Consider the following 26,895-nt stretch of genomic DNA (forward strand, 5'->3'; position numbering starts at 1 on the left):
CCAACCCATGGATGTGGTATATCCCAACATTTATTTGGTTCCTATTTAAGTTCTCTCCGTGGTTAAGTTCTCACAGTTTTTCTGTGTAAAGGTCTTGCGCATCTTTCATGAGTTTATTCCTAGATACTTGATGTTTTGTGATGTTTCAAATGGCATTGATTCTTAAATTTCATGTTCCAACTGTTTTTGGAGACATTGAAATAGCACTGTTTGGGGATCTCTGACTCAGGCCCCCACCCTTCTGAGTGTTAGCTGAGTAATCTTGGGCCGATCTCCAGACTTCCATTTTCTTATCTGCAGAGTGGAAGCCATGCCTATGTGCTGGATATTTGCTGAGTTTTTAACCCTCTGCATCCAGTCTCCCTTCTTTTTTGGTTTATGTTGCTCTGCTTATCTTCTGGAGGTCAGGATGGTGTTGACCTCACCCATAACTCCAGGGGTAGGCCTACAGTTCAGCCCATGCAATCAGAGCATCAGTCCCCTTGGCCACCATGATTGGCATGTGACTCACTTACAGACAGTGACTCTGTGCTCTAAGGCTGTTGGAGAGGAATCAGATACCATTTGCCACTAAACCAGAATGAGGAGGGCTTGATGCGAGGGTTGTGGTGCCTATCTCACTACCACCAGCAAGAGACTGCCACTGCGCTTTCCAATTTCATGAGCAAATATTCCCTTTCTAGCTTTGGTCCATTTGGTCTAGGTTTTGTGTTGCTTGCCACTAGAGGGTCCTGGCCATGAGCAGTCAACTCTAAGGAACTGGCTTGACTGCAGACTGAGCTTAATTGTGAATGTCCTCCACTATCCTTGTAATTCCTGACAAATAAGATCTGTGATTGGGGCAAGTGAGAAGTGAAGGTCCCATTTAACTTTCACAGCAGAGGACGTGTGCCACCATACAAACCCCCAACAAGGAAAGCAGAATTGGGCTGCTGGGTTCCGATCCCATGTCCTCTGTATCCATATAGTCATCATAGGCAGCTGATTTCTCCTCACTGTTAATGGACTGCTGCGGTATCAGTGGGATGGGGATAATTCTGCCTCCCTCAGAATTCTTGTAAGTAGTAGAATTCGACAATATATACAGCCTGGCAGCTTGGCACATGGTTTGCACTCAAGACAACCCAACTCATTCTTATCACTACCACCTCAACCAGTATATGAATGTCCTGTGGCTACTGTAACAAATAACCAGTTATCACAACTGGAGATCCTAGCTTGATTAAATCTGCAAAGACCCTTTTCCAAAGAAGGTCACAAGTTCCAGGTAGATATGTCTTGGTGTAGAAAGGTACACTTCACCATCATCATCATCACTACCACCACCATCATCATCACCATCATAATCACCACCATAATCACCATCATCACCATCACCATCATCACCGCCATCAACTTCTTTCACTTGAGGACAAGATCCACATCTTCCTTGTATGCTCTTGGCACCTACCATAGGGCCTGACTTACGGTAAGAACTCAGCAAATACCTATGGAGTAACTGAAAGAATTTAGCATATTAAGCTCCAGCTATATACCATGTTCTTCATTTGAATACTAGTGGCATTGTATAGTGAGTTAGATGTTGGGACCTATGTTATGTCACATCACTCCTCAGGACAGTCAGCATTTTGAATCCATGTTATAGGTGAGGAAATCAAGGCACAGGAGAAGCTAGGCCCAAGGTCCCAGAAGTAGTGGTGGAGTTGGGATTTGAACACAGTCCAAGTGGCCTGGAGGCCTGTACTTTATCTCCACCAGGAAGCCCATGCAGAATGGCTTCTGCCCCTCCTCCCCTCATGCTTAGGGCACCGGAGCACCTACCAGATAGCAAACATAGAAGGGGTTTGAGAACTTCAGAAGGAAGCATACATCCCAGCCGTTCTGATAAAACAGAACCGGCATTTAGGAATCAAAGCAGGCGACCTGTGGCCACAGAAGAGATCACTGTGTGAGCGCTCCTTGTGCTGGAATCAATCCTGAGTGTGTGCTGACCACCCACTATGCGCCAGGCACCACCATCTCCCAGGGGTGCCTTCATGAGCCAGACTTACACTTGGTCACCAGCCAGTCCCTGGCTCTGGTCTCTGGGGCCTGGGGTTCAGGGCTCCATCCAGAATGCTGAACAATCCGATGAAGAAACCAGCTTTCCAAAAGACTCACTTATTAAAGAACAAAAGCAGCCCTCTCCCAGAGTGGCCCCCACACTGGCGGACTTGGGGAACGTGGTGAGCACAAGTCCCCGGTGCCCGCACATGAAAGCACCCCTATCCAGCTCAATTCCGGACGAGCATCCTCCCTCCAAATTATGAGAGAGGAAATGCAATATTATTTTAGGACTTGCCTCCGCATAATAGCCGAGGAGGGCAGAGAGAACAATCCGGCACTTATATCAAACACAAACAAGCCTGCTCTGCTCTCCTTGCCTCTGCCCCAGGAAGGGGATTTGGCATCACGGTTCTGTGCCTTTCTGGACAGAGTCAGTCACAGCCTGATTGGAACTGAGGAGAGAAGCGTAAGGAGGAGCCCAAAACCCGTCATGGGCAGCTGCACAGGGCTCTTCTGAAGACAGGACATGGCCCCTGCCACCACCTCAGACAGGAGGCAGGGCAGCTCTGTTGTTTCTCTGGGCTGGCCTACTGATGCCCTCTGGTCGCCCCTTCTCTGAGGACAGAGCTCAGTCATCGGCTACAGGCAGCCAGGGATGGCCTGGAGAGTGTGACTATGGGCGACCATGGCCTTTGCACTCCTTCTAGCATCTGAGGGCTAGTCATCTCCATGTTCTTCCTTGGTGGGGGCAGTGGTGGGAGGGGCCTGGCTTTAGGAAGGGCATGAACCACTGACCTCCAGCCCCAATCTAGGAGTGAGCCCTTCCCCCAAGGAAGGTCCAGCATAGACATCTCTCCTGGGGCAGGGCTACCTCCTGCTGGGTGTCACCTGGCCTTCTGAGCCCTGGTGGCACTCCCACCAAGAGGACCCCATCCTGGCTGGCTCTCCTGGGGCAGGGCTACCTCCTGCTGGGTGTCACCTGGCCTTCTGAGCCCTGGTGGCACTCCCACCAAGAGGACCCCATCCTGGCTGGCTCCAGTCTGGCAGCAAGGATCCAGAAGCGCACACAGCCTGTGACATGCATCCCACACACATCACCTGACCTAGAGGGTCCCTATTCACTTCAAAGCCCACCTACCAGGCCATCCCCTGTCCCTACCCATCAAGTGATCATGGCCTTGCCTGACATGCAAGTGAAAAGCAAATGACGTGCCAATCCACCCCTCTGGCCCGAGGCCTGCTGTTTCTTCCCTGGGCTCCTCTGCGTTCCTCAGCAGGTAGGCAGAACTGTGTCTGTCCTGGTCGTTCTCAGGTCGGCGTGGTGCTGGCAGAGGGGTTCCAGTGGGGGCTGCCCGGCAGGACGAGGATGGCAGAGGAGGCGCAGGCCATGCAGGAAAAGCACGGGAATTGAAATTGGACACGGCAGGGTTTGCTGCCAGCCCATGCCCATCCCTGTGTGACCTTGGACAATGCCTTGGCCTCTCTGGGCCCTGCCCCTCGTCTGGTGGTGGAGTGCTAATGTCACAGTGCACGTTCACGTAGCTCTCCCCAAGCCGGTGGATGTTCTCCCATGGGAAGATGCTGTCCCACCGCCCCATCTCAGATGAGAGCAGGCTCTCATGGGGCTGGGCAGACAGGTGTCGTGGGAGGCCTGGGGAGAAGCTCAGCCCCAGCTGCTGGAGGCTTGGGCACAGTCACAGCAACGTGCTCCCACTGTGCCTGCAGAAACCACACCTGCTCCGTCCTGTCCTGGGACCCCACCTCCCGCGTCCCCAGGAGCCAGCTGGTCCTGGCAGCAGAGGCTCTCAGCACCTGGGCTAAAGCCACTGCTTGTAACTGCATTGCTTCCCTGTTTCAAAAGTAATGCCTGTTCTTTAGGCAAAATGTAGAAACTACAACAAAACCCAAACAGGGAAATTTCAAAATCAACCTTGATTTAAGGGCCCAGAGACCCCGGGGCCGACTCTCCTGCAGGCACACTGCTCCCAGGAGTGTGTACTGATTTTTGTTACCTCCATCATAGAACAGAAGTCCCTCATCACCGGCGTTTTACCCTTAACACATTGGGAGCGATCCCCTAGGACAGTGGCAGCGTGTCTTCCACAGGGCTCTCGGCTCCAGCATATCTAGCTAAGCTGCTCCTATTGCAGATGTTCACGCAGACTGCTTCCGCCTTTGATCCCACCAAGCGCAGCAGGGATGCCGCCTCACCCCCCAGCGGGATGCCGCTGAATCTGATTGTTCCTCAGGACAAATTCACAAAATGAAAGAATGTTCCAGAAAATAGCAGGGCGTGCGTTCTCCATGTCCCACATCCTGGCCCGCCCGGAGCATCCTTGATGATTTGCTGAGGAAGGCGGTATCACATCACGTCCTCTGACATCTCATCACGATGGGTGCGGGGCTCTGGGTACACTGCTGTTGCTGTGCACCTGCTTCTCACCCCTGGGCACCTCAGTGTCCCAGGCCAGCCCGAACAAAGGAGCACAGATTGGGCCTCTCAGGAAAAATAGAAACCTATGCTCTCCCAGTCTAGAGGCCAGAAGCCCAAAATTAACGTGTCACCAAAGGCTCTGGGGAGGGTCCTTCTTCCTCCCCCAGCCTCCAGGTCACCTCATTTAACCTGATCACACCTGCAAAGACCCTATTTCCAAGTAAGGCCACATCCACAGGTGCAGGGATTAAGCTTAACTGTTTCTTACAGGGGACACAACTGGACCCGTGACATAGCACTTGTCTCCCGATGAACGGAAAGAGAAGGCTTTTCAGAGACGACAGATCTGGGAGCCGCTCCATGCCAGGCTCTGTGGGATCTGGGAGGGGATCAGAGAGGAAACACAAGACCCCAGCTCTCGATGATCACAGGTTGAGGATCCCAGGGGCCAACCCTCCAGTCTGCAAGGATGGGATGACCTCTACCCCCTCGAGTATGTCCCAGTACTCACCCACAGAGTGGCCCCCAGATGTCTGCAGAGCGACAGGCTCTGTGCCTGGCTCTCCCCTGCCTGTTCCACATGTCCTCAGCCCTCCTTGAGAGGTGGGAACAGTCACTCTGAGGTCACCCTGAGGAGGAAACCAGGTCCAGGAAGTTCAAAGTATGCCCTCCAGGTCACCAAGGCTGGATTGCTGGTTCCACTGGACTCCCTAGAAACCCATGTCCTCCTGTACACTGCTTATTCCTTTTTCTCTGGAGATGGAGTGGCTCACCCAGGGTCACACAGCGAAGAAGCCTCAGAGCCAAGACTCAGAGGTGCCACAGATCCAGCCCCTCCCCTGACCTCAGCCCCTGGGAGTGCACTTCCCTCCAAATCCAATGACCTGCAACCGCAGTTGGAGACACTTCCACTCTGCAGGCTGCAAGCTGGCCTGTCTGTGTGGCCTCCTGGGTGCAGGCCAGCCCAGCCGAGAAGCTGCATGCTTGTCCTCTGGCTGCTGGGCCACTCCAATCACATTCGTCTGTGCACACCCAAATATCTAGTCCCCGAGAAAGAAGAAAGAAAGAAAGAAAGAAAGAAAGAAAGAAAGAAAGAAAGAAAGAAAGAAAGAAGGAAGGAAGGAAGGAAGGAAGGAAGGAAGGAAGGAAGGAAGGGAGAGAGAAGAAAGAAAGAAAGAAAGAAAGAAAGAAAGAAAGAAAGAAAGAAAGAAAGAAAGAAAGAAAGAAAGAAAAGGAAGAAAGAAAGGAAAGAAAGAAAGAAAGAAAGAAAGAAAGAAAGAAAGAAAGAAAGAAGAAAGAAAGAAAGAAAGAAGAATGAAAGAAAGAAAGAAAGAAAGAAAGAAAGAAAGAAAGAAGAAAGAAAGAAAGAAAGAAAGAAAGAAAAGGAAGAAAGAAAAGAAAGAAAGAAAGAAAAGGAAGAAAGAAAGAAAGAAAGAAAGAAAGAAAGAAAGAAAGAAAAGGAAGAAAGAAAGGAAAGAAAGAAAGAAGAAAGAAAGAAGAAAGAAAGAAAGAAAGAAAGAAAGAAAGAAAGAAAGAAAGAAAGAAAGAAAGAAAGAAAGAAAGAAATGCCATCACTTGGGGCTGGAGCCAGGTCAGCAGAATGCCCCTGGTATCCTGCCCTGGGATGCCCTGTGACAGAGGAACACTCTGCATGTTGTCAGGCACTCAGACACTCTGCTCATGCCAGCCAACAGGCCCCTTCAGCAGGGCCAGCTGCCTGTCAGCCACAGGATGACAGGCCGGGACAAGACAAACATCCCTTGAGGGAAGACCATGTTCCCCGCTCTCACCCCCAATACTAGCATGGAGAGCAAAGCTAGTAGGGGCTTCTGCCCCTGCCCCTGCTGCCTGTAGAAAGTTCCAGAGCATCTGCTCCAGAGTGAACTAGAAGCTGCTTATGTCCATTTGAAGACATCACTGGCCCCTTCCTACCTTTTAAGAAAACTACGTTCTTTGCTCTGTGTAGAATAACAAAAACAATAATGAGGAAGAGGAAGGAGAATTCCTGGAGCTCCTGTTGTATGTGGGCACTGGACAACATTATATCTCATTCAACCTTAATGTGCCCCAGGTAGAGGGTCTAGGATTAGAGACGCTAATTTGTCCTAAAATCCACGTGCAGCCACAACATGTACAATCAGCTTCACACATGGGGGTTGGCTGTTCAAAGGGCTTGGCACACATCCAGTAGTATGCCCCCCCATAATAACCTTGTGAGAGAGGCTAGGCAGGACTGACCATCTCCGCGTGACAGATAGGGAAGCAAGCCTAAGCTCCAAGGGGTGGGGTGATTGGCTCAGTCTCCAGAACACAAATCCACATCTTCTCATTTTTGTGTTGGAAAGCTATGCCATGGCTGACATGCGTTCATTGTCACCCTTGGAGCAGGTTTGGCTTGAGGGATCTGATGCTCCTGGTTCCTGCTCTTCTAGGTTGTTTAACTATGAGTGAACCCAGCCAGCCACCCAGTTCCCACAGTGGAGTTGGGCTGCTTACTCTAAGTGAAGTCGATGCATTTGTTATGCTTAATTTGGGGTTCTTGGAGGTGTCAGGATACATACAATGGGGTGTCAGGAGTCTTCTGGGTGTGCATGCACATACACAGAGAAGTAACCTTGAATAGATGTGTCTCTGCACATGTCAAATGCCGATTTGTTGCTAGACATCTGGGTGAAGGCATGACCAAGATAGGCTTTGTTGAAACACAGAAAATGCAAATGTCTAAAGGAGGGAGGACTCCTGTAAAACCACTGGATGCTATAAAAAAGCTGTTAGTTAGAAAACCTTAACCCTAGAAGAACCCTGTAGGCATTACCCAGCTCAATCCCATGATTTCATGGATAGGGAAGCCAGACCCCAGGAGGGGAGGCAGTGGAGCCAATGTCACTCAGAACATGGGTGCCCAGTCTGTTCCTGCTGTTGAGCTCTCTGCCCTCATGCACACTCCCATACCTGCCACCCAGCCAGAACTTAGCACCCCTGTGAGGTTCTGATGTAAGCAAGGCAGGTGAGAAATAGGAGTATTCTTTGAAGGAGAGAATTTGGGAGTACTGAAAGCATTATCACCATCATCACCACCACCACCACCATCACCACCATCATCACCATCACCACCACCATCACCATTACCATCATCACCATCATTACCATCATCATCACTACCATTATCACCAACATCATCACTACCATCACCGTCATCCCCATCACCACCACCATCACCATCATCATCATCACTACCATCACCATCACCACCATCACCATCATCAGCACCGTAATCACTACTATCTTCACCACCACCACCATCACCACCATCAGCACCATCACCATCATCAGCACCATCATCACCATCATCATCACTACCATCACCATCACCATCATCATCATCACCATCCACTGTCATCACCACCACCATCACAACCATCATCACCACCATAACTCTTGACCACCATCATTGCCATCAAAACTCTCATCACATAATGCGTTAGCAGTCCACTGGCTCTGTGTCACTCTCTTAACCACTTTACACACATTATGTTATTGGACCATCTTGACAACCACATGAGTTAGTTTCTATATATTCCTCCAGTTTGCACGGGAATGAACCAGAGCTCAAACAAGAAATGTGGTTTGCGGGATCCCTGGGTAGCTCAGCGGTTTAGCACCGGCCTTCAGCACAGGGCATGGTCCTGGAGTCCCAGGATCGAGTCCCACATCAGGCTCCTTGCATGGAGCCTGCTTCTCCCTCTGCCTGTGTCCCTGCCTCTTTGTGTGTGTGTATGTCTCTCATGGATAAATGAATAAAATCTTTAAAAAAAAAAAAAAAAAAGAAATGTGGTTTTCCCAAAGTTGTACAGCTGGCAAATGCAGGGCGGTCTCCCCCACTGCCCACAGTCACACATTGCTAGAGACGCAGCGGCTCACTGATGTACAGCATGTGGGATGTCTCCCTGTGACAGTGGGAATATGTCCCAAGGATTGGGGGCAAGTAAAGTGAAACAAAGATGTGTAGAGAGTGAACAGAGCAAGACGGGGCGGACAGTGGTCAAACCTGTCAGCAGGACAAGATGGCAGTACTTCCCCTGGCAGGGATGGGTGGGGAGCCACACAGAGGGCCTCTTGGCTTCTTGGCATCGACGCAAGATATGAAGCCCCCTCAGAAGAGCTGGTCCAACCCTAGTTTGTTCCAAGCTGTCTCTGCCTCCCTGGGCCTCAGTTTCTTTATCTGCAGAATGAAAAGTCTGGACCAAGGAAGCCCGGGTGGCCCAGCAGTTTAGCGCCACCTTTGGCCCAGGGCATGATCCTGGGGACCCGGGATCGAGTCCCGCTTTGGGCTCCCTACATGGAGCCTACTTCTCCCTCTACCTGTGTCTCTGCCTCTCTCTCTCTCTCTCTCTCTCTATCTCTCTCTGTGTCTCTCATGAATAAATAAATAAAATCTTTTTTTAAAAAAAGTCTGGACCAGGCTTCCCCCAAGAGTCTCCCACATGTCCCCCAGGGTGGCCCTAATATCCTCAGGTGCTGAGAACTGTCTGTGTCATGTGGTTACACCAATATGAAGCACAAATGTTCCCCGGAGGGAGCAGGCTTAAAAGAAGGAGTCTCAAGTGTCCAAGAGGAGATGTACATGTGGTGAGGGGTGAAAGGACAGATTTAAGCCATCAGGGGTGTGTGGAGCACCACACAGGGTCAGGCATCATCTGAAGAGTGGGGCATGTAAAGATGAGTAAGACCCAGCATCCCAAGGTCCGGCAGAGGAGACAGCCATGCAGACAGGAGGCAGGTGTAGGGTACAGCAGGATGTGTGCGTGCGGTGACCATGGGGTCTACAAGAGGAGGTGGCTTCTGAGTGCGTCTTGGAGGATGAATAGGAGTTTGCTAGACTGGCAAAGTGGGCAGGGGGAAGAAACAAGTGCAGGGCGAGTGAGGGGCACTTAGAGTGACACGGAGCAGCTCAGTGAGGCCCAAGTCAAGGTGGGGAAGGCAGAGACGGGGAAGAGGAAACACAGGCCCTGGAGCAGGAAGGTAGATTGGGTCTGGTGTGGAAAGGCCTTGAGCCTCCAGCTGGGTGCGCCAGTCATCCCATGGGCACTGGGAGGCCATGAGGGGCTGATGAGCAGGGCATGACATGACAAAGTCCACGTTCTAGAAGGACCGCCCTGTGGTGCTCATGGACGGTTCTGCAACAGGAAGGATGCAGTTCTGTTACTGACAGTCACCCACTCATGCAATTCCCACACAACTAGAACTGTGACCACATGTGATGGCGCCGGGGTCCGGGACTACTGGTCCTGAGCAGCTGCATCCATGGCCCGGAGGCAAGCTGCTCCTTGTGGGCCTGGCAACGGCACGGCGCCCTACGTGACGCAGAAGTATTTTGTTTGTTCGAACACCTGGCAGCAAGACACCCAGACAGTGCAGGGCCCAAGAGAACTGGCTGCCCTCGCCCAGACCTCGTGGACACAAAAGCACCAGCTCTGTGGGCGTAGGCAGCAATGGGAAGCTCAGCATTCCCACGTCAGTGGGTCCAGTGCCCTGGCCAGGTGGTGATCTCAGCCCAGGTGTGACCAGGCCCCAGGTGCCGGCTCCCATCTGCAGAAAGACTGGGAGCGCGATGAGGACTGGGAGGTGGGAGGGCCGAGCTCACTGGTTGAGTGGTACTGTCTGCCCTGCGTGCTGGAATGGAGCGATCTGAGCAGCAGTTCCATCATTCAATATTTCGTCTGATGCGGCTCCTGGAGGGGATGGGGCGTAACGGGGCACGTGCAGTCTCCTCTAGTGGGTATGGAGGTTTTGTAGAATGAAACAAGCCTCCAGGAGATTGTCCTGCCCTACATGGAAGCATGTGTCCCTCAGGCAGCCCCAGCACCTCGGTGACCGTGGGCTGGTCGAGCGGTCAACGCTGGGGTCAGTGCAGGAGAGAAAATGCTCTCCTTTGGCTACGGTGACGGGGCTTTCTGGGGGCAGTCCCAGCCAGGAGACGCAGCTGGTGCAGGTCCTACAGAGGAGGGGCCCAGAGGCTGGAGGTGGGCAGAACTTGCCAGTTTTGGGACTCTTCTGATCATGCATAAGTGACTGCCCCTGTGGAGGTGTGGGGGCATGTGGAGGAGAAAACAAGTCCCCCAGGAAAGTTACTGAGAATGGTACCAACAGGTAGCACCCATTGGATTCCCAGTTCGTGGTGCAGCCGTCAGTAGCCTGCAGACCTCCAGGGCCAAGACTGGGAAACTGAGCCAAGGGGTGGGAAGTCCCCTCGCCAAGGTCTGCAGGGCTGTGAACCCAGAGCTCTGCGATACTACATCTCAGACCAGGCCCCAGGGCCCATACAGCCTGGCGGGTCCCCAGGTACCTTCACCTGGGGCCATGCCACCAGAGAGACAGTGGTGACACGGCCCCACCCTCGCCGTTGTCAACAGGATGCCCTCCCGCCATCCCCAAGCTCCTGTTCATTCGTCTACTCAACAAACAGTTTCCTGTGTCCAACCCTAGTGCAGGCGCCGAGGTGTGAACACACACTCACATGGGCATATGCACATGCACACTCACATGTGCACGCTGACACACACGTGTGTGTGTGCACGTAATCACAGACATGCATTCACTCTCATGCATACTCTCACACGCATGTGGACACAGGTGTATGCCCACACTGGCATGCACACATGCAACTACACACAGACACACTCTCACTGATAAAAACACGGGCACACACATCTTCTAATGTACACACAGAGCTGAGGTCAGCCCACCTACCCGTTGCGGTGCCCTCCTGTCCTGGTGTTGGTGTCTTCCTGGAGGAGGTGTTCTTTCAGGCACCGCCCAGGGGAGGCAGCATCACCCTGTGGTGCCTGGTGGGGTGTGGGGTGGACACCAAGGACAGCCCGTGCTCAGGCCCAGGGCTGCCCGAATGTCTACCTATGCCCACAGCAGGACTGGGCTCAGCAGGCTGGTTCCAGACCCAAACCCACCAGCTCTGTGGTCAGACAGGGCCCCCACTCGCCTCTGCAGGCTGGACACCCCGAGGCCATCGGCCTATCCCTGTCCCTTCAGAGACTCACAGACATCTGACCACCAGCCTTTGTCCACCATGAAGCTGTCAGCGGGGCCAGAGCAGCAGGTGGCAGAGCCGGGGGCGCGATGTTCCTTTAATGTCACTAAATGGAAGAAGAGCTGGCCTGAGTTTGGGGCCAGAGCGGGATGGATAAGCCATTTGGAGAGAAAGTGATCCCAGGGAAACTTGCCACATTTTTTCTAGAAGAATGTTGGAAGTTTTGGTGGCCAGGTATGGAAAAAGAAACCCTCTGTACACTGAAGTCATTCACGGCGAGTGGAGCGGAGGCGTTTACACAGGCCCAGGTGGTGAGGGCACGCCGCTCGCAGAGCCGCCCCTGCTACAAGGGCCGGTTGTGTCCGCACGCCTCAGCCAGTCACCCCGAGCAACACGAAAACACACATCAATGCGCCTTTTACAGCGGGGCCTTCCTCACAGGCTCCAAATACACGACCAAGCTGAACAAAATGTAAATTTGTAGTTATAGGAAAAAAAACAAGGACAGTGGCGTTTGGAGCAGGACAGCTGGCTCCTTTCCTGCAGCCGGGCCCGGTGTCAGGGGGCGTCCAGGATGCGGAGCGCGAGGAGGCTGGACCCCGAGGCCCCAGGCCAGAGCTGAAGGCTGCTGTCCTGCCCGGGGCCTGCCCGGGGCACTACCACTCCTCCGGCCGTGCTTGGGTATCTCCACCGGGGCCCTCGCTCTGCAGCCACCCCATGAAAGGGCCCATTCATGCACCAGGCTGCTGGCTCGGGTTCCCGCGGCCTCTGTTTTCCTTTCATTAGAAGGATTCCCATATTGAAGGCCCGCAGCAGGCTGTGTCCAGGATGCTCTGCCGAATGCCGCGAGGCGCACAGCTGCCCAGCTGCCCATGGGTCCCAGCATTTTCACGGACGAGTCTGGCTTACCAGGCCCGAGGGGGAGACTGAGGCCCAGGTCACATGGCTGGCAGATGGCAGAGTTGGGCATTGGACCTGGGCCACCAGTCGCCCACCGGCCCTGCCGGGAGGGGCTCAGGAAACACTGGCGTTCTGAGCCAGAGTGGAGGGCAGGGAGGGCTTCCTGGAGGCGGAGGAGCTGATCCCGGGAAGGGACTGAGGTGGGCAGTGGGCTCTGGGAAGTCCTGCCCAGCCTGTGGGACCCGTGACCCCGGCCGGCCCTACGTGTCAAAGTGTGTTAGTATTGGTGGCATGTGTCTGTGCGTGAGACCCTCCTCAGGAAGGGCGCCCCTCCACGCTCCCTTTTTGCTCACAAATGGGGCCATTTAAAGACAGGAAGACAGGGGCAGAAAGCATCGGCTGGGGTCTGAGTCATGCGCCACCGTCAGTCTGGAATGTCTCCTTGGAAGGGCTCGCTGGGCTCTGGCCCCACCCGCCGCCACTCACCCGGCCTTGCTCCCTCCCTCCCGCCTCCTCCCTCCTCCCTCCCTCCCTTCCCATCTGCCACCCCCATCGCCATGGCCGCAGACCCCCGAAAATGCCAGGGTCTTCCATGTGGCCACACAGGAGCCGAGCTGCAGTGGACGCTGTGCCTTTGGTAGGTAAAGATTTTCATTTCCACGTGTGTGTTCCTTTCTGTGCTCTAGAGCCTGTAGGTTTTTCCTGATGCCCTAGACCCCAGGGCCAGGTGCCAGAGGGCATGGGGGGCATCAGGGCTTGGCAGCGTCTGCTGGGGGACAAGCACTGGGATGGTAGGCTCACTTGCTCCTCCTCCTTGGATGCTGCTCTTGGATCTAGCTTTCCACGAGAGCCCCCAGAGACCCCCAGCCACCATCAGGGGGAGCGGGGGCTGCTTCATCGTGCCTCGGGGGACTGGCACTGCCCTCCTAGACTCTCGGTTCTCCCTGAGGGGGATGATGTCACTACTGCCAACTCCTGGGCAGGCAGCAGAGACTGAGAGAGGTTGCTGACTTACCCAAGGGCACACAGCTAGGAGGGAGTGGGGGGCAAGGCCAGGCCCTCCGAGTCGTTGGGCTCCTTGGTGATTTCTGGCAATGTTGGTTGTGTTCCTACTTTCCAGTCATCGGGGCTAGGCGCACAAATAACTGGAAAGCCTCAGGTCCCACGTGCGCCCCTCTCTGCTGGTAGCTACGCTCACGTGTGACAATGTGACAAGGCATGAAAGCCTCCACGTCCACACGCTCTACCCAGCAGCCAAGACCCCCAGGGGGAGCAGTGGGGGGGGCCCTCTGTGATGCTGAAGGGTGTCCCCCACACCTCGGCCAGGGGCCCCACGGCCCCTCACACCCCTGCCCTTGACCTGGGCTTGGCAAGGCATCAGCCGGCATAGGGGCAGCTGCTCAAGGGCCCGGATAGGCTGTGCCAGTAACTCCTGCCTCTCCAGCCTCTGTCTCCCTGGCTGGCAAATGGAGCTAAGGAGCCTGAGGGAGCCCACGGGTCATAGGTCACCTTGCCACGGAAGCTCCAGGAAGGCATAAACATCCAGCATGCCAGGTCACAGCCCCCGGCCTGCTCCCAGGTTAGAGTCTGGTCTCCCAGGGACGAGGGCCTCGGCCTTGGGGATCCCACCAGGTCTGGGGTGGACCTGCATACAGGATAGGGGCCGGACATGGCTTTCAAGGTGTGAGGCCTCCCGCACAGATGGGTGTCCAAGGCCAAGGCGCTGTCAGTGTCAAGCTGGAGCGGCCATGTGACACTATGCCCCTGGAATTTGCCGGACGCTTCTCACTCCTCCCACCCCTGCTCTGGCTTTGAGTACGTGGTTTCATTTTGACATCAGGCAGAAGGCAAGGGGATGACTCAGGAGCACTGACCGGCTTTCCTGGCACGCGTGGGGGCCCAGGGAGCCTCTGCCCCCTGAGAGTGGCCAGTAGCGGGTGTCGGGCCCCGGGTGGCAGAGGAGGCATGGCCGGGGAAGGTGAGCTGGGCTTGAGCTCCGTGACTTCGGGCTAGTTGAGTCAGCACCTCCGCTGTGCAGACTCCTGGCGGAGAGCGAGATTCAGCACGGATGGGCATTTCCAGCCCTGTTACTTCTCAGAATATGGGAGCAGGGACTCCCCTGGGCAAGACCCTGCCAGCCCACGCCACCCCCGCACCCCCTCCCGCTGGGCAGCTCTTCCTGGGAGGGGTGGACGAAGCTTCCCTCAACCTTTGGGAACTGGAAAGAGGGGAAGGGGTTGCCTGCACCAGGCCGGGAAGTGCTTGGGGTCCACCTCCAGGAGACCGTACCCCTGTAGTATCACTGACATTTGGGGCCACATAGATAATTCTTTGTTCTGAGGCCATGCTGTGCATCATAGGAGGTCCAGCAGCCTCTCTGGTCTCCGCCTGGCAGATGCCATCACAGCTCCATAGTTGTGACAGTCAAAAATGTCTGCAGACATTGCCAAATGTCCCCATGGGGGGCATCATCACCCCCAGGTGAAAATTGCTGGGTTATGTGAAGCAGGTGGGCCTGGAGGTTTGGAGCAGGAGTTCAGGGGCTGGCCTGGTCGCTGGCTGGAGGGCTAAGGCCAGAAGGCACGTTCTGGGGCAGAAGAGGCACGTTCGAACCCTCCCTGTGCAGTGGGAAGTGTAGAAGCCCACCTCCTGGGGCCGTCAGGGCCATGGCTCAGCTCAGCACCTGGCCCAAGGGGGAGAGCCTGGCCGCTCTTCAGAATGCTGCATGGGTGTGGCAGTAAGCGCGGCATTTGCCGACCCTCACACCCGAGGGGCGCTCAGGTGCACCATGGGCTGCCCACGCACGCACGCGCACACACACACACACACAAGTTCTGAAACCATGGACTTTCTTAGAAACAAGAAGAGGCCCAGTGGGAAGGCTCGGGAAGCAAATACCATCTGGAAACTTCGTCCGAGACAGGGGACCCCCACGCCAGAAACATTAGGAAACCAACTTGATTGAAATACCGATTAACTGGAGGCGGGGGGTTCTTAGCCCTTCCTGTGCCGATTTTCATGGAGAAGGAGATCCCAGGACCCAGAGGCCCAGAATGATGCCCCGGAAATGTGAGCTGAGGCTTGGGCTTTCTGAGTGCCCAGCAGGACTGGACAGCGGGGGCCTCTGAGTCCCTTACCCCTGGTTCAGTTCAACTTGTCCAGTCCACAGGCAGAGATGTCCTTCCTCCACTGGAGCGAAGAGCCACAGGAAAATAGACCTTGATATGCAGTGTGTTTTAGCTTATCATAAATCGCATGTGGAGGGCTCAGAGCCCCAGCACATTGCCCTGGGGGGGCCGGGGGCCAGGCCATTGGCTCCTCTCCAAGCAGCATGCAGGACTCGGGCCAAAGGCCCCGTGTGTCACCTATACCTTGCTTTACATGATAAAGGTGCTGGGGGGGGGTGTGAAATTTGAACTTGAGTAAGTTAAAGCTCCCTAGCAGGCTCTCAGGGGGACACTGTTCACAGGACAGATCCTGCAGGGATGCCATTCCACAGAGTGAAGAAACCACCACCCCCGCCCCGTCACCCCCCACACCTGGTGCATCCACTCCGCCGGGTTTTCTGAAGTCGAGGAGGGAAGATGGTTGTCCTCAATGGGTGCCTCCCTGACTGGAAGGGGGCCCACGCTGGCACACCAGGGGCCAGCCAGTGTCCCATGCCCTGAGCTGTGTGGCCTTGGGAAGGTCCCTTGACTTGTCTGAAGCTTGATGTCCTCATCTGTGAAGAAAGCCATGCCACACGTGACATTTATGGGCCGACCCGCTCTAGGGCCCGCGTGGCTCCCACTCCCCACTGTCTGTGTTCCAGAATGCAGCAGGCCACTCTGTGGCAGGCCTGAGGCTGGGCCGGGGCACCCTGAGCAAAAGTGCTAAAGATTTAAGGAACATCAGCTCCCACCTTTGAGGCGTGGGCATCTCCTCCTGGAGTGCCTTCCAGGTGCTAAACTGCAGGACCTCAGAAGTTCTCCCAGCAGGTGCCCGGTGGCGGTTGTGGCATGACCCCCACCCCCATCCTCCCTACTGAAGGGTGGGGGGGACGGGGATGCTTCAGACGCTGGTACCTCAGAAGGGCTGGGGAGGGAGGCCGGGAGGGGGTGGGGATGGAGGAGCTATGGGAAACCACAGGGATACACACGGATACACTTAGGCCCCCAGATCTGAAACCCCTGCTGAATCCAGCCTGCGCGCGTCGGCGCCCGGAGCACAGCGCTGCCAGCCCGGAGTGGGCTGCCAAGGGGGCATGAGCGCTAATTTGGCGGCTCCGCGCCTTCCCCGCCAGGGACCTCTCCGCTAGAGCACGTCCCGGGAAACAAACACCTAGGAAGAGCAGGGCTGAAAACCGCCGGGGGCCGGGGGCTGACGCTGGTAACCGAAGCCGCAGTGCCTGGGGCCGGGCGCGCGGGCCGGGCTGGGCGGAGGGCCTCGGAGCACCCCACCGCCGGGAGCCTGTTCGCGAGGATTGGCCCCGCGCGCGGCCCGACCTGGGAAGCGGGTGGAGGCTGCTCCCCCCTCTCCCCACCCCGCCCGCAGGGGCAGAGCGCGGCGCAGCGGCGGCGGGGCGGCTCGGTGCCCGGCGGGCGGGCGGCCCGTCTGCGCGGCCCGGGCGGCCTGCGGTCGGGATGAGGACTGCCCTCCGCGCCCAGAGCGCCGGGGCCGCCGCGGCCGTGCCGGGAGCTCCATCGCGTCCGCCAGCGCGGCGACCGGAGCGGGGCCCTCGGAGCGGGAGGTGAGTGTGGCCGCGGCCGGGCGCTGCGCGGGGACGGGGCTCGAGCGGCGGGGCACCTGGCTGCCCGCGCCCCGCCACGTCCCGGGCGCCCTCGGCGGCGCCCCCCGGCGGGGCCGGACGCCCCCCCGCCCCCGACCCCGCGCGCCCGCCCCGGGACGCGCCGGCCGCCAGCGCCAGGGCGCGCCGGGGGCTCGGCGGGGGCCGCGGCGCCTCGAGACCGGCCTCCGCCCTGCGCGGCGCGGCTGGCGGAGCCCCGGGAGGCTCCGCGGGGCGCTCTGCAAAGTGCAGCCCGAGGTCTCGCAGCTGCGTGCCCGCGGGGCCTCCGGGACGCCGGGCCTCGGGGCAGCGGGCAGCGGGCAGCGGGGCCGGGGCGGGGGCGGGGGCGCGCGGCCGCGGCCCGGCTCATTCATTGCGGCGGAGCCTCTGGGCCCCGAGGCCGCCGGCCGCCTCCTCCGGGCTGCCCCCCGGGCGCGCCTCCCCGGGCGCTCCCCCGGGCGAGGGATGGCGGGGCGGCCGCGGGGGCAGCGCGCGGGCCGGGGCGGGTCTCTCGGGAGGTGGGGGGCTCCGCGCGGCGCGCCCGGGGGGAGGCCACGCGGCGCCCACCCCCGCCCGCGCCCCTGGCCGGCTGGGCGCGCCTAGGGAGTGGGGCCGGAGGGACCCGTGGGGACGCGGCGCCGCGCGGCGGCGGCCGGAAGGGAAGGCCGGCCCGGCTCGAGGGGACTTCCCGCGGTCACCCAGCCCCTGCCCCCGCGCCCCGGGCCAAGGAGGCGGCGGGTCCGAGGGACAGACTGGGCTTCGGTTGGACTGGGTCCTGCGCCCTGGCGGCGGCTGAGGCCGTTAACCCCTTCCAGGCCGGCCTTAGCAGCCCTCGGCCCGCGTAGGGACTGTGCCACGTGTAACTGTGTGGGAGCCTCACTCCAAGAATAGGTGCCAGCCCGTCTAGTGAAGACACTGAGGCTCAGAGAGGTTAGGGGACTGGGCCAGCGCTGCACAGCCAGGGGGCAGCAGGGCCCGCTGGCCTCTCCCCACCCTGACACAGAGACCTCTGCCCAAGACCGCCTGTCGGTGTATGGAGGTGCCCAAGAAACGTGTATGCAGCCCTCCCCGTGCCTCTCACTGCCCTAGGAGCCCACAGCCCAGCCAAGCCCCCTGTCTTCTGATAGCAAGCAAGATAAATGGGTAGAATGGCAGGATAGTGTCACCCCGGGGCGGTGGGCTGCTGGGAAGCCAGGCAGTCACCCTGTTAGGAAGGGCCACCTCTGAGGTGTCCCCACAAGAGGGCATGCCCTCGGGTGCCATGTGCCCAGCCTGGCAGGTTCCAGAACCACCGGCAGAGCGTGCCGAGAGCCTCACCTGGGAGTGGGAAGAGGGGAGGCTGGACCCCTTAGGGGAGCCCACAGCCCCCCTGTGGCACATTGGCCCCAGGAAGCGTGGGTGAGGGTGTGCAGCCCCCTTGCCTGGGCTCCAGGCCACTGTTGCAGGGGGCCGTGTGGAAGCCAGCAAGAGCCAGGACTTCAGGGTCAAAGAGAGCTTGGAGGTTCTTCAACTCCCTCACCAGAGCGAGGTCTCCAGGTTACTGATGCTGCTTGAATACCCCCAGCAATGGGGACCTCACTTCCTATCACAGCAGCCCACCCCACGGTCTCACCCCTGCAGTATGCCAAAGGTTCCCGGAAGGTTCTGTTGCAGGTTGAGGGGGAAGCCTCCTACCTGTGGTTTCTGTTGACTGGTCCTGTCATCCTGAGCAGCACACAGCACGTCACGTTAACTCTTACACTCGGTTGCCTTTGGAGAATGTTAATAGAGAGATTATGTCCCCTTTAGGCCTCATCGTGTCAGGCCCTGCGCCTTTTCTGACTTGACATTCCATGTCAGGCACCATCCTGCCTCCCTTCCCAGGAGAAAGTCAGTGGGTCTCTTCCCTGGCTGCACATTTGTGGAGAACACCAGGGTGGCCTGGAAGCAGGACCTGCTCCCACCTCCTTGCCTCTGGAACCTCTCCACCCATGATGGTGCCAAGGATGCATGTGCTGCTTGACATCAGTTCACGCTGCGAATTCCTCCAGAGCCCAGAGACTTCCCAGCCAAGCCCCACCCCCACCGTCCTCCGGGACTTGACTGTTGCTCAGATTCAGTTACCCGTCTGCTTCCTGATCCAAAATGAGGGGCTCAGACTTTGGGGCAGGTGATGTCATGCTTAGGGGTGCAGGCTCCAGAAGCAGCTGCCCAGGGGTTGTGTGGGCAAGTCACCCACATCTCCGAGCTTGATTTCTCCATTGGGAGAATGGGGGACCTCACAAGTACCAGGGGTGGGCTGAGGTATAGGGCACCCATATAGCAAGGGCCTACCTACTGCAGTTATAAGCACGGCAGACGCTGGCTCCTATGGTTCCTACACATGCAGCTGGGGACACCCCATGGGGCCTTCGGAAAGGGCTCTGCAGGTGCAAAGGGCCAGGAAGGGTACACGGTGCTGGCAGCACTACTCCAGCAGGGAAGGCCTCATAGGGCATGGTGGTGAAGCCCAGGGCCTGCCGAAGGCTGCCTTCTTGACTTCTCCATGGCCCGCCTCCACCTGGGTTCATTCTAGATGTGCAGGAGGATCGAACCTGGGCAGGGTATGACCAGCCCACCATTCCACCCCCTGCTTTCTAGGCTGACCACCATCCCACTCTGCTCTCCTCCAGTGACAGCCATGGGGTCCATACTTAGGGTGCTGCTTCCCCTGCCCACCTCCTGCCCTGGACACCCAGCATCCTGTCCCCCACCTCCAGCAGCTGGCCACCTTCTTGCCATAGCAGGTGGTCCTCTGCCCCATCAGAACTGCCCTATCTGCTCAACCCTCAGCCCTTCTAGCACCCCACCTTTCCCTTGTGCATGGACATCCCTACCTCTCAGCCACACAACACCGTTAGAGCCCCGTCCCCACCAAGCCAGACGTAGTGGCCCTCAGCGCACACAGCTGGGGGACTGTCACCCCTTCCCTGATAGCATAGGTTCTGGAGACTAGCCTCAGCCTGGGGGAGGATTCGGGATGGAGAGGGGTGAGCACTGAGATGGACAGCCTGGCTGGCACCTGGGGCCCTGCCCTCGGCCTCTCCCTTGCTAGCGTCACCTCACCATTTGCCCTGGCAGCCGTGCCTGGGGCGGAAGACACTGTCCTCAGGGACTGATCTTGTACTTTGGTCCCACAGTGAGGTCCACTAGGGAGCCACCATTTCCCTGGGCCTGTACGTTGAGCAGGCTGTTTGCTGCACAAAGGCACCCAGCCCGTGCCCTGCTCAGCAGGCCTCAGCACACCAAGGGGCTGTATCCATCCTAGGAGCCTCCCAGAGGCCCCAGACCCGACCGGTGGCCCCACGTTAGACAAATGTGCTATGAGCCGGGACCACGGTTCTGCTCCTGAGGACGTCACACCCCCTCATGTGTGCACACTGGAAACTGCCCCTCTAGAGGCCAGACCTGGAGACATCAGTCCTCTGTGACCTGGGATTCCTTCCCCCTCATCAGGTGCTCTCAGGCCTCTGGGACCCTCGGTGTCATTCTGGGTGGACACGGTCCCTGGGCCCAGGCGCATCAGGCCAGTCTGGGGAGGGTAGGAAGCAGGCTGGCAGGCCTGGCAGGGACGCACCCAGGGATGCTGGGGGCCGCCGTGAGCTCAGCCAGCTCCTGCCCGCGGATGTTCATCAAAGCCTGCGGCTCCGCCCCCCGCGCTGCCCTGCGGTTTCTGGTCCCGCTTCCCAACCACCAGAAAGTGAGCTCAGCAGCTACACTGGCAGGAGTTTGGGGGCTGTGACCCCAGCGTCAAACTATAGGTTTTCTGCTCAGTACTCCTCCAGCTCCTGTCGGGTTTGAGGTGGTCTCTGAGAATTATATCCTGGTTTAAACAGAGCTGGCTTTCGGAAGGAGAGCCCCAAATATGAGTTCCTGGCATGCCTGTGGGTGGAGTCTGAAGGTGGAGGTGGGAAGGCAGGACTTGTGCAGGGGCTCTGGGGTCCCCCTGCCCTTCCTGGGGTGCTGGGCCCTGGCCCCCTGCCCACCCATTCTCCCCACACCCAGCGCTCCATGTAAGGCCCCCTCGCACCCCCGCCTGCCCCCAAGGGCTGGCAGCAGAGCTGTCCTCCCATCCCCCAGGGTGGCTGTCACTCCTGGTGAGGGTGGACAAGGGCCTCAGGGACAAGCAATGTGGGCTTGGGGGGCCCCCAGAGCCCTCGGTTAGGTCCCACTCTCTGGCTGCAAGGCCCCTGTCTTCCAGGCACACCCGGACCCCGAAGACCACAGCCAGCAAGGGCTGGAGGCCGCATGCGTGCATGCGTGCGAGTGCGTGGACAGGTGGGCGCCCACGCCAGCAGCCCCCTCCTCGTTCCTTGCCCCCTCCTGACCGGCGGGCTGGAGCCAGGGCAGGACGGGGACATTCCATCCCTGGCCGCCTGCTCACAGCCTCTGTCCCGACTCAGGGCTGCTCACAGGGCCTGTGTCCCAGCCAAACAGGCCAAACAAAATCCACATTCATGAGCGGCCATTGAGGCTTTCTGGCGGCCTGGGCACAGATGCCGCCTGCAGATGTGACCGTTGCCTTTCCCACATTCCTTTGGGGCTGCCGGGCCAGGGTGGCCGTGTGTAAACAGGGCCTGCCCCTCCCGGCCCTGCGTGCGGCTGGCTGGGCGCTGCCCTCTGGGGACACTGTGGAGCAGGGCTTCCCTGGGATCCTGGCAGGAGCAGGGGTGGTCAGTGCAGAGATGCCATGACCCGGGCTGGATGGAGTGCAGGAGCCAGGACTGGGTCCCGGTACTGGAGGAAGTGCCCCCTTGGCAGGGGCCATGGTACCAACTGCTGACGGGCATCCCGGGTTCTAGACTAGCCCCACTGGGCAGGGCCTTCTCGGGTGTGAACGTAGCTCACAGAGCATAAACTGGTGGTTTGGACCATGTGCGCGAGTTCATGCAAGCACCCCCGCCGTCTCCTCCTGGAACACGTTCATCCCCCCAAAAAGAAACCCTGCACCCTCTGGCGGTCACCCCCCCCACAAGCTCCCCCAGCCCTGGAAACCACGAATCTCCCTCCTGCCTCTGTGGATTTGCCTATTCAGGACATTTCACATGAATGAAATCACACAGTATTTTTCTTTTTGTGGCCGCCTTACTTCGCTCATCACAGCGCTGTCACGGGGTGTCCACGTCGTCGTAGGCTGCCCTGGGGCCTTGTTCCTCTTTACAGCCGAGTAATATTCCACGGGGTGGGTGGGCTACACTTTGCGCATCCATCATCTGCTGTCAGACTTCTGGCAGTTGTGATGAGAGTTGCTGTGAGATCTGTGAGGACATCCTGGTGGGACACGTGTTTGTTTCTCTAGGACGGAGTCTGGGCGTGGGTCGTTGGGCTCCACTTCCCGCCCGCACCAGCCTGTGAGGCTGTGAGGGCCTCTCCTCCCCCCTTCTGTGCACATGGAAGTCGGGACAGAGAGGCAAAGGCACTGGCTCAGGGTCACATGTCAGGGCAGTGGGGCCCTGGATTCAACCTCTGCCGGAGCGCCAGAGCCGTGGGCACACAGACGGGGAAGTCAAGGCAGAGAAAGTGGCAGTCACAGCCTCAGGGACCTTCCTGCGGGAGGCTCTGCCCTCTGGCCCCTGCCCTGTCCTGAGGCTTCTCCTGGGCACTTAGCACCCACAACCCCACTGTCCTCACGATGCCCCTCGATCCAAGGGCCTAGACCCTCAGGGAAGGACCCTACTCCACCACCAGAAATGTCGATGGCTTGTTCTCCCAGCACCCCCCACAGGGACCTCTGGCCCGTTCCCAGGATGACAGCACAGTGCACAAAAGGCAGAACTGCATGGGTCTGGGACACTGATCCCAGGACGCTTGAACATCACTCCCTGAGGTCAGGTGGTTAGTGGCTCCGGCCTGCCCCAGAGTGGGCCCAAGGGGCCCTGATCCTGTCCCATGGCTAGTTCCACAGCTCCAGAATGCACGATCGGAATGGCATATCCACAGCTCCTACCCCAGAGAGGTGAAGTCACTTCCCGAAGCGCACCCAGCTTGGAGGCCCGGGCCAGACCTCCAAACCTGACACAGGGCAAGAGCACACACACCTTCCCCAACTCCTGCGGGCTGTGGGCATGGGGGCCCCTGCCCTGGGTAGTCCCAGCTTGGCTCTTGCTGATAGGGGTCTCACATGTACACAACCACATCACAGAGACAGGTGCTGGGGACTCAGCGGCCCCCCCCCAGGGCAGGCTGATTGTTCGTTAGACATACATAAACTCTGCTCAGAGTTGGAGAGGACAGTGTCCTCCCCACGACAGCCACAGAGCCGGGCAGTCACCTGCAGAAGCCCCTGTGGGACCTGGCCACATACCTCTACCACAGCAGGAGCTCGTGGTCTGGCTGGGTGGGGAGGGTGTCTAGCGGGACCGGGGGAGCCTAGGATGAGATGCAGTAGGGAGGAGCTGAGTGTTCTGACCCCAGAAAAAGGAAAGCAGGATGAGGGGAGGCCGGGAGGTGGCACAGGTGTGGCCTGTCCAACCCCGGGATAGTCGCCACTCCCCCACTCGGTCATCCAGAGCTGGTCTGCACACCAGTGGGAAGCTGGGCACTTGGGCAGGTGGCAGAGTGAGCGCTGTCTGTCTCCCTCACCCGGGAAGGTAGGCGGCTGTAGCCACGTTACAGGGGAGGAAACAAGTACAGAGACGGGAAGGGACTGACCACAGCCTAGGAGCAGGCCTGGCAATGGGCAGGTCCTCCAGCCCCCATCCCCGCCAGCAAGAATCCATCTAAAGGGCCAGCACTGTGCAGGGCTGACCAGGACCAAGAAAGCCAGCGACCAAAGCCTCCTCCTGTCCCACCATCCATCCCGCAGCATGTGGCCATCAGGGCAAGGCGGTGTGTGAGCATGTGTGAGCATGCCCGCATGCACACGGGACGGCACCTGTCCCCAGGAGCATTGCTCCCCTTGTTCACCTCCCACTGCACGTGCTCCTCATGCTATCTAGAAAACTCCTAACCATCCTGCAGAACCCACCTCCAGCACTGTGCTGCCTCTCCTCTGGAAAGGCTTCCCTCCCAAGGCACCACGGTCCCTTCCCTCCTGGTGCCTTTTAAAATCCGCCGTGTGTGTGTAGGTCCTGCGTGCCCGGTTCCTGGAGGGCCCGCCCTCTTTGAGCTCTTGGAGCCTGGCCAGGCGCAGGCATGGAGCAGCCTCGGAGCATAGATGCGGAATGGATTTGGGCCCTCGTGGGTGGAACAGGCTCTCTGCAATCTCAGTAAACATCTGGCCACAGGACCTGGCAGGAAGCTGACCTCGAGGGTACCACTCGGCTGGCAGCTGTGCCCCATTTATAAATACATGCTAAACTCAGAGCAGCCCACATGCATTCCTGCTCCCCGCCCTGGAGCGCCCTCCCAGCGGAAGAGAGACAGCCGGCGGCCCTCTGCGCCTGGCCACGGCGGTCACTCCTGGTGAGTGGGAGCGTGCCCGGTCCAGGGTCAGCTCAGGGCCTGCGGAATCCGATTGTTATCTGAGTGCGCTCGCCGACCTGCCCAGCGCCGAGGCTGCATTTAGCGCTGGGAAAGGCTCCCCGAACCGGCAGCGTGCTTTTCTTGGATGTCTAGGCTGTATTTATGCCGGGCTGGTGCCTAGGGGAGTAATTAAAGTCTCCAAGCTCCCAGAGGGGCCTGCGCACCGTTGGGCAGTGGCACCTGGTCTCCTGTGTCCCTCGGAGCCTGTTGGATAAAAGGGCACAGCTGGACCCTACCAGGCAGCTCTGAGCTGAGCCCCACAGCAACCCAGGGACCCGGTCACAAGGAGGGGCTGGGGGCACAGGTCAGCGGGCAGGTGTGGGGCTCCATCACAATACGTTCCCACCTGTCCTGCCTCCCAAGATGGAGACGAGGGCCTGTGTGGCTACAAGAAGCCTGGAAATGAGCCTGGTCCATGGCATTGTTCCAACAGGAGGCGAAGTGGATGCCGTCTCCCCAGCCTATGGTGTCTTGAGCGTGTGCCCTCAGCAAGAGCGGCAGGGGCCCCAAGTGGAGGCAGCCCACCGTCTACACCAGTGCCAGCAAGAGAAATGGGATGCGGGTCACAGGGTCATTTCAGACTTCTCATGGCCACATGTGGAAAAGAGAGGGGAGCTGTGAATTTCATGGTAACAGTTTCCTTAACCAACATAACCATGCACTTTCAACCCCACACATGGTCTGCACCCATGAGAATGATCCAGGAGACGCTTCAAACCTTTTGGACTCGGTGTTGAGGGCAGGGTAGATTCACAGGCGTGGGGGCATCGTGGCCTGGCAGCGGCCAGGACACCCCGCGTCTGCCCGGTGCTACCTACCCCTGGTCACATGAGTGTGTTCCCCCTGGCCGGTCAGGCCCGCTCATTTCTTGACCCTGGAGGCCAGGATATGTGCCGTGTCCAGGGAGTGACTGAACGAGAAACTCGGTGCGCAGGGATCGTCAGCACCAACACATCCCTGCAGTCTCTGTCCTCGTGGTCCCCACAGGCACCTGGTCCATCCCAGGGTGCCCAAACCTCCCGACCTGTCCTGGACTCCCTCGATGCTCCCCTGGACAACCATTGTGCCACACCTTGACCCCTGGGACAGTGCTGCAGCCCTTGCACCTAGGCTTCACAGCCATACTTTAGCATGAGCAGCCCCAGCGGGCTTGGGGGGCCCCCAGGCATGAGCTGACCCTGGCACCCCTCTATCTGGTGGCACACTCCATAGGCAGGGCCTCAGCAAATGGTAGCAAGGGGATTTCTCCTATGATCAGGGATAGCCAGCCTGGACAGTGGAGGTCGGTGCATTTACACATGCAGGTGTGCGTTAGTGTCCATGACGTGTGTGTAAATGCAGTGTTGTATCCATGCATGTATCACACTACACGTTACATGTGCTGCTGTGTGTGGGACTCGCTATCAACTACGTGACTGTGTGCACATGTGTGCACAGGCCGTGTAAACGGCCTGTTTGGCCTACGATGTGCCACACCTGGGTGCCAGGCACCGTGCTGGGACTGTGTCCAGGTCACTGGCATGGCACCCATAGGACCCGCCTGTGGAGACGATGCTGCGATCCGCAGCCTGGAGGCTCTGAGATGCATGTGCAGCACCCGGCGAGGGTTTAAGCCCTGATGTACAAATCTAAAGTCCCTCCTCACCTGCGTTTGGTCGGGACACAGCCCGGGGCGGCTGAAGTCTGCACCCATGGCCCCGCGTCTTCTGCGCCAGGACCTTGTTCTTATCAGTCCTGCCAAGTGGCCCTGATGGGTCCAGAGTACCTGCGTTCAGACGGCCCCGCACCCCCTCTAGGCACCGGTCTCTGAGGTCACGACCCTGGGCTCTCCGTGGTGAGCTCCGCCACCCCTCCCCTGGCTGGTCAGGCCACAGCAGGCACAGGCTGCTCCTGGGGCGCTCTCAGGGGAATGGAGTCAGGTCTGCATGGGGCAGCTGCCCACAGGAATGCCTACCACCCTGCAGCACTCCCAGCTCCTGCCTTCTCCTCGTTGCCCCACTGGTAGCTTGGCCTTCCGCTGTGTTTTACACGTCCTTATGCTTGGGGTGGCTTGCGAGTGAGAGACACAGTTCACACAGCATGCAAGGGATCTACTGGCTATAAAGCCCTGGAATAATAGATGGGCTTCAGGCACTGCTGGATCCAGGTTCCCAGACAGTGCCTCAGGAGACAGCCTCTCTGCATCTCGTGGCTCTGCCTTCCTCTGTGTTAGTGCCTCTCTCG

At 58.4% G+C, this 26,895-nt stretch overlaps 1 protein-coding gene across 2 annotated transcripts in view; it reads left to right on the top strand.

The window, feature by feature from the left end:
* Positions 1–17,035: 17,035 nt before the first annotated feature.
* The window catches only part of ZNF469 (zinc finger protein 469), a 46,305-nt gene continuing 36,445 nt past the window's right edge, over positions 17,036–26,895 (top strand). The window contains exon 1 of one of the 2 annotated variants that reach the window (XM_077891102.1): positions 17,036–17,154. The gene's annotated coding sequence lies outside the window, so the exon portion shown is untranslated. The remainder of the gene's footprint in view (positions 17,155–26,895) is intronic. The other variant, XM_077891103.1, reaches the window with a different exon arrangement.

This window comes from Canis aureus, chromosome 3 (assembly GCF_053574225.1).
Source record: "Canis aureus isolate CA01 chromosome 3, VMU_Caureus_v.1.0, whole genome shotgun sequence".
NCBI classification, from domain to species: domain Eukaryota; kingdom Metazoa; phylum Chordata; class Mammalia; order Carnivora; family Canidae; genus Canis; species Canis aureus.